Raw genomic sequence first — 7,373 nt, 5'->3', positions numbered from 1 at the left:
GTCATTTTGGAAAAAGATTGTCCTGGCACCATACAAGTTAAATACAAACTACGAACCTTGACAATTCAGGTCGAACTCTTGTTAAAAAAAAAAAAAAATCAAACAAACAAGCAAATCTAAATAAATGAACTCCCAACCCGACCCGGGGAAAACAAACCGGGCTCTTCCAGCTCAAAGCCCCCAAGCCAGACTGGTGTTCTGACCCCACTTGAGGTCTTGCAGTTGAGCTAGTCTCTCTTCCTCGCTTAGGGAGTTTGTGAGCATGGCCCAGTTTTTCTTCTTTCTTGGCCATTCTTCCCCCCTAGGCTGAAGTATGAATTAGTGGTCATTCCAAGGTGCTAGGAGCCTGGAAAGTCCCGTGGGTATTCAAGTTCTGTTCAATAGGACCAGGACACCAGGCTGTGAAGAGTTTACTCTTCCTAGGCGGTGACATAAGCTGCTTGGGAACGTTTTTCACACCTCAGGGACTAAGAGGGGCTGGAGCGCTTTTGTCCTGCTGCGCTTGAATCTACTTCCGAGTCGTATTTAGGGCCCGTTTTGGGGACAATCAGAGGCCGTGGGTGGGGGCGTCTCTGGTAGAGAGTAGACAGTTTGGTGGGAGAAGGAAGAGAGTAGCCCGGGATTGGTCGAGGCTGGACAGCATTGCTTCTCTCTAAACTTCTCTTTGCTTGGACCGAGTTGCATAGGTCAGACGAGCGAAAATTCACCCCTCCAGGTGGTCGGTGTTTGAAGCATCTTCAACGAAAAAGGGTGGGGGAGGGGCTGAACTCCGGAGATCAAGCTTTCCCACACCCTGGAAGACGGTAGCTCCAGTGAAAGGCCGGAGAGTAGTTAACTCTAGGGACTGGGTGTCACATCTCTGTGAGGGCAAACCTTTACCTGACAAGAAAGGCGGGATAAAGATGAACCCACAGACACAGAATATTTTAAAACAGCTGTATTTCTTTGAAGACCAACGAAGGATTGAGAGCTGTTGAAGCGGAACATGGCTTGAAAGTTCCACGGTTAAATCTACGTCACAACATAACACAGTGCCAACAGATTAAACTGAATTGAAAAAGAAAAAGATTTCATCAGTAAACTAACGAATCAACAACTCAATTTTAAAACATACAGACATATCTCTCTGCCTGTAATAGTGCCAAAAGTACCCAGAAGTCCTATGCTGTCCCAGAGTAAACAAAACATACACGACTCCAGAATCAAAGGACAACAAAAATCCGGAGGCTCTCAAACCGGGATAGATCAGAGTTCCTGCCACAGGTTTCAGCCTCTGCCCAAAGAAGAAAGGGGGCTGAACCTCTCTTGGCACCACTTGGGGCACATAGGGTGGGGCTCGCTGGATTGGAAACAGCCTACCTAAGGCTGGGGGACTAGGCATAGGAAATCAGCTATGCCCAGGTACTGCAAAAACGGAGTCCCCTGGGCCTTGGGCCCTCAAGAGCTTGAGGGTTTATCAAATCAGGTTGCCTTTTCTACGCTTTCTACCCGAGGCTGAGTGTCCCTTTCTCTATAAACTAGAACTTAGCAAGGGTGGACTTGAGTTAGCCAACTCCAAAACCCTTCTGAAACTGCAACAGGCCACTCGTGCTGACGCCACTTTAAACCTTTCTTGAGACATTCTGGATGGCTCCGACCAATAATAGCCCAAAGCAGTCAACTATGACTGTTCCTTCCCAGTGGCCCTCTGTTCCCGGCTGCTATAACCCGGCATTAGTGATCTGTGCCACAGTAGAGGCCAGACAATTTACCTATCAGTTTGTAACACGCAGCAAAGCGGCACTGCCGAAGGTTAAGGGACCGCCTTCCCGGAACAGTTGTGCTCAGAATCCCGGCAGCCTAGAACGATTTAGAAAGGCATGCATATTTAACTTTCAAAGCCTCACGACAGGGTATCCGTCCATCCTACCTATTTCCGGAGGTCCTCTATCTGTGAAAAGAACCCAGTAATTCCCAAACATGCTCGTTGGAAACTTTGATAGGAAAAAAAAAAAAAAATCAATCTGAAGTTCAGGATAGTGAATGATGAACTTCCCTGGAGACCTGTGGCAGTCTCAGGGTCACCAACTCTTGGGAAAGGGTATAGGCTACTCTTAGCGAGCTGCTCTGAAGGGTGGCACTACCCTATTCTACCTGTCAGCCATTGATTTCTTTCAATAGCTATCTTGGGCTTGAGTTACAGATTTTATATGAGGGGAGATGTAGAGAAACACATTTGGACTATTTAAGTTAATACATACACATATATGCATACAAATACATATTTTCTCCGGACTTTTACTCACACACCCTCCCCTGACATTGTCTCAAACTAGCTGGATGAAGGGGGTGGGTCCTCCACTCAAGCCCGAAGATCCTAAAAAATTGCAGCCAGTTTTGTCCTTTATTCTTATTCCACCTTAATCCGCGACTAGGATCTGAGCAAAGTATTTTCTTTGGTTGCTCCCCAGTGCGACTTGGAAGTCAAACTCTCTTTGGCTACAATTCTGGTTTTCAAACTATTCACTGAGAGGATGTCGAGTACTTCATACGGTCGTTAATAACCAAAAGGGGGAGATAGAGAAAGGTGACAGGGAAGAGGAAAGAGGGGTGAAGGAGAAGGGAGGAAGTAAGAGGAGGGGGGACTGCCCCCCCCCAGAAAAGTACCAGTGTATAGCCACATCGATCTTCCCACTTCCTAGGCTGTATTCCCTGTCTTTGACAGCCAGACCATCTCTGGGGTCACTTGAAGAGTGGTTGCTCCCCTGTGAGCTTCCAAGGCATATTTAGAATGCACCGCCCTAAGTGGATGGGGACCTGAGATTGGGGTCTGGCCGCCAGAAGAGCATACTTTAGGTCACCTGGGTTTTCTCTCTTTCTCACCAAGGGCCCCAGACCAAAAAGAGGTCTGCAGCAAAGGTCAGCATCACTCCTGTGAGCCCGAGGGAGTGGCAATGTCCTGCTGGCCATCTGGTCTGGATGATTTTTCCCTCGCTTATATCTTGTTCCCAATCTCTAAAACACACAGTATTTCTTTTTTTCATGTAGGCATTAATTTTAAAGAACCATAAAACAGTGCATAAGATAGTATTCACCTGTCTGTATACTCCTGCTTTTAGGACAAACTGCTGGAACTTTATTTTTATTTCACTTAATATAAAGAAATCATCGGAAAGGTGTCTGATTCATGAAGGCAAAGCATTTGTTATTTATTCAATACCCTTTAAGCATTAGGCATTGCACTAAATGCGTTTTTTTTTCTCCACAAAATTTTACACTAATTTATGAGCCTCTCCTTTTTTGACATGCAGTCCCGACTGTCCTCATTTCTTTGGGTACTAGCTAGTCTTGAACTCCTGATCCTCCTGCCTCCAATTCCTGAGTGGCAGGGTTACAGATATACATTACCATGGTTCTTGCAATCCAAATCCTGGCATCTTTAAACCCAAGGCAGAGCAGAGAGCTAGTCAGTGAACACTTCTATGGCACTTCTAAGTAGAAGCTCAACCGAGGACAGGTACATGTAATGAACTTGTCCATTAAAAAAAGAAAGCTTTGGTTAATAAACTGAACCAGATGCTATGAGTACACTAGATGGAGCTCACCATCAGTATGGAACCCTTTGCACAGATTTGTATTTGCACCAAAGCCAAAGACCTTGACAGGGGTCAAGTGGTTCCTAGAGATACTGTTAATAATGCCTGTTTCATGCTTTTATGCCTTTAGAAGAAATCCAGACTGAGTGTGGTGGCACACACCTTTAATCCTAGCACTCACGAGGCAGCTGGAATTCAAGGCCAACCTTGTCTACATAGTGAGTTTCAAGTTAGCCAGAACTATAAAGTGAGGTTCCACCCACTGACTCCCATCCCCCACAAAAGAAATCCAAACTAATAGTTCATCATGCTCATTGCCATTTTTTAAAAAATCAAACTTTAGGATTATGGAAAATTAGAATGGTGTTAAAAATGAAGTTAAATACCAGAACTTAAGATTATAGGGAAATTCTCTTCAAAATTATTGATTCTGCCAAACACACATATTTAAAATAACAGCACACCCATTATATTATGTCAACACACACATAGAATGTAATAACAATAATAAGTGATAATAACAATATTAACACAGCAGCAGCTGGGTGTGGTGGTATACACTTATAACTCTGAGTCAGGAGGCTGCAGAAGCACACACAGTAGGATAGCTTGAAGTTGAAGGGCAGCCCGGGCTGCATAGACATGTTCTAAGCCAGCCTGGACTAAGAGTGAGACAAGTCTTAAAAAAACATTTTAGTAAGATTTCATTTTGAAAATGGATCTGGCTAGTTTTTATATGGAGATTTTAAAATTTAAGACAAAAGAGAGAACATTAAGAAGAAAAATCTATCCTCTAGTTATACATCATGACAGGATAATAAAGTAAAATTTTAAATTTTAAGTAAATGTGTTGAAATATGCAAAGTGTTCATCTGGACTACTATGTACTTAATTTGAATAAAGTCATTTCCAACAATATATTTGGATTCTTTCTCTGTGCCTTCCTCATTTTTTCACTCTCACATACTTTTTACTTTTCTTTCTTTTTCTATGTTTTTCAAGACAGGGTGTCTCTATGTGTAACAATTCTGGCTGTCCTGGAACTCACTAGTAGATCAGGCTGGCCTTTAACTCACAGAGATCTGCCTGCTTCTACCTCCAGAGTGCTAAGATTAAAGGTGTGTGCTACCACTGCTCAGCAAGAGATATTTTCAACTGAGAACAATATGTCAACTTGAACACCACTTTCCATGCCTATCAAACATTCAGAGTAATATGTATGTATGTATATATATATATACATATATATATATATCCACAATGAAGATCTTCCTTGAAAACTATGTTTTCGTTTCATTTTTAACAACTTTTTAAAACAGTAGATTCACTATTAAGTTATCATCAAGTTAAAGTAGATGATATCATAATATGCAAAATCAACATTCTGAAGACACTACTGTGATATGTTTATCATGGCAATCACGTGTGTGTGTGTGTGTGTGCGCGCGCGCGCGCGTGTGTGTGCACGCACACACACACACACACACACACGTGCTCTCTCTCTCTCCTCTGCTTGAGCTCAAGAGGTGCACATGGGTCTGTGAAAGCCAGAAGGTGACTTGGGTGTCTTCATCTATCTCTTTCCACATTGTTTTTTGAGGACAAGATGAACATGGAGCTCACTTATTCAGTAACTGGTTGGCTGACCATTAAGCCCACGGGATCTACTTGTTTATACACCACAAGAACTAATATTACAGGTGCATGTTGCATTGCTACCTGGCATTTATGTGGATGCTTGGGGGGTACAGCCAACTTGCCCCAGCTGTACCTGAGAGGGGGAGTGTGGATGGAGAAAGGGTAGGTAAAGACATTAAGAGAAAACAGAAACACAGGACAGAGTCAGGAGGGCAATTCAGTGAACACTGAATGCCTGAGTTTATTCTTCAACAGTCTCAAGTACCCCAACCAAAGGGGGGGGGGATGTGGCAGAAGACTGCTATTATCACATAAAAGGAGCAAAGAAATTTACTTCCCTTAATCCTCCAGGCATTTGGTAGCCACACCTGTTATTCAGCCTTCAGGGCCAAGAGTGAACAACAAGTCTGTTGTTATTTAGAGAAGACACCCATTACCAAGAGAAACTTCTTATTGCTGTGGGAAGAGGTGACTAGAGAGACTCTTCAACTTGCCCCAAATAAGCAACTGTGAGTTCTCTGTGAGCCTACATGTGACATCTCTATCAACCATGCTTTTCAAGTCTCAGAGAATGCAGTGGAGGAAGAAAGGAAATAATGTAAGAGCCTGAGGAGGGGTATGTGCTGTGAAATGCTGTTTTCCTGCACATGACATGCCTGTTGCAGACATGAAATCACATCAGCTGTGGTTATCTGCTCAAGACCTGCATAAGAACATGAGAGTTAAAAATTACAGCATGGCAGGGAGTGGTTCCTGAGACCCCCACAACTAGCTGAAGAGTGATTGACAGTTGATGGCTGGCTACCAGGGAGAGTCACTTTTCTTTTGGGGGGTATATAGTGAACACCAATGGTACATGGTCCATGCCCTAGTAGATGAACCATATGCATATCCAAGGGCAGCATTACTTGGATTCAGTGGATTTTTTTTTTTTTTTTAAATAGGGCAGGAAGTGCAGAGGGAAATGTGTTCAGGTGTAGTGGGAGAGCTTTGGGCTGGAGTTAGGATGTGATCAATATAAATTGAATACCTGTATGAGATTTTCAAAGAATAATTAAAAAAAATCTTCTGCATCTAGGGAAAATTAACTGTAGAGCATTTAGTCCTTTCTCTTGTTTCTTTTAACTATCTTCTCATTTCCCTAGCTTCCTTGTATCTTGGTTTTCTCGATTCTTTACTAATGAGAGGAAAAGTATATGACCTGACTGAGAATATGGTTCCGTGGTAAGATGCATGCTTAGCATTAAAAAATCCTACATTCGGCCCTTAATACTCAGTATTATTTGACATAGTGCCATACTAAAAGAATAAAAGACTTATTTTGTCTGCCTCCTAAAGAAAGTTTCCAAATTGCCAAGCAAAGGAAAGATTTTCTATAGTATTGCCAAACCAAATGAAGAAGATAGAATTATTTTTGAAGTCAGCCAGAGAGATGGTTCAGTGGTAAAGAGCACTTTGTGCTTTTGCAGAGGACCTAGGTTCAGTTCCCAGCATGGAAGTTCACAAGCATCTGTAACTTCAGTTCTATCAAAAGTGACCTCTTCTGACCTCGGTAAGCTCTTGCACACATGTGCTGCACATATATACACTCAGGCAAACACATACACATCAAATTTAAATGTAAAAAATATAAAAGCGAATTATTATTTCTGAAGTCAATGTTCCCGTAATCGCCTTGTCTAAGTACTCTTAATTTGCTCATTTATTTCACAAACTTTGAGAACTTAACATTGAGCAACTAAAAGGATTTTTTCTTTTAAATGTTTTAATTGGTGAGACTCCATAGTCACTTCTGAAACGGAGTAAAAATTCCTTTAGGACGTTTAACTTTGGAGAGGGCATATGCTGGCCTTTCTTTTATTCCTTTTCCTCTTTCATATCCCTTTCTCATTGCCTTGATCCTCCCACCTTGTATTTGTTCATTCTTGGAGCTTCTCTTGTTGCTGGAAATCAAGGAGCTATCAAGAAAGGAATGTAAAAGGAAGAGAAGGAAAGCTGGTTTCAGGTTTCAGTAAGACACTGGAGAAATAGCTTATAAGGGACAGGTCAGTCTGGGGGGGGTGGTTTAGTAGCTAACTTGTCTCTTTATTCTGACTTGGGGAATAGTGACAACAGGGTTGGCCTTAAGGTTGTGAATTTGAATTATTCATTAGTCACTAG

The sequence above is a fragment of the Phodopus roborovskii genome, unplaced genomic scaffold (genome assembly GCF_943737965.1).
Source record: "Phodopus roborovskii unplaced genomic scaffold, PHOROB, whole genome shotgun sequence".
NCBI lineage: Eukaryota > Metazoa > Chordata > Mammalia > Rodentia > Cricetidae > Phodopus > Phodopus roborovskii.
Note: the sequence above shows the minus strand (reverse complement) of the source record.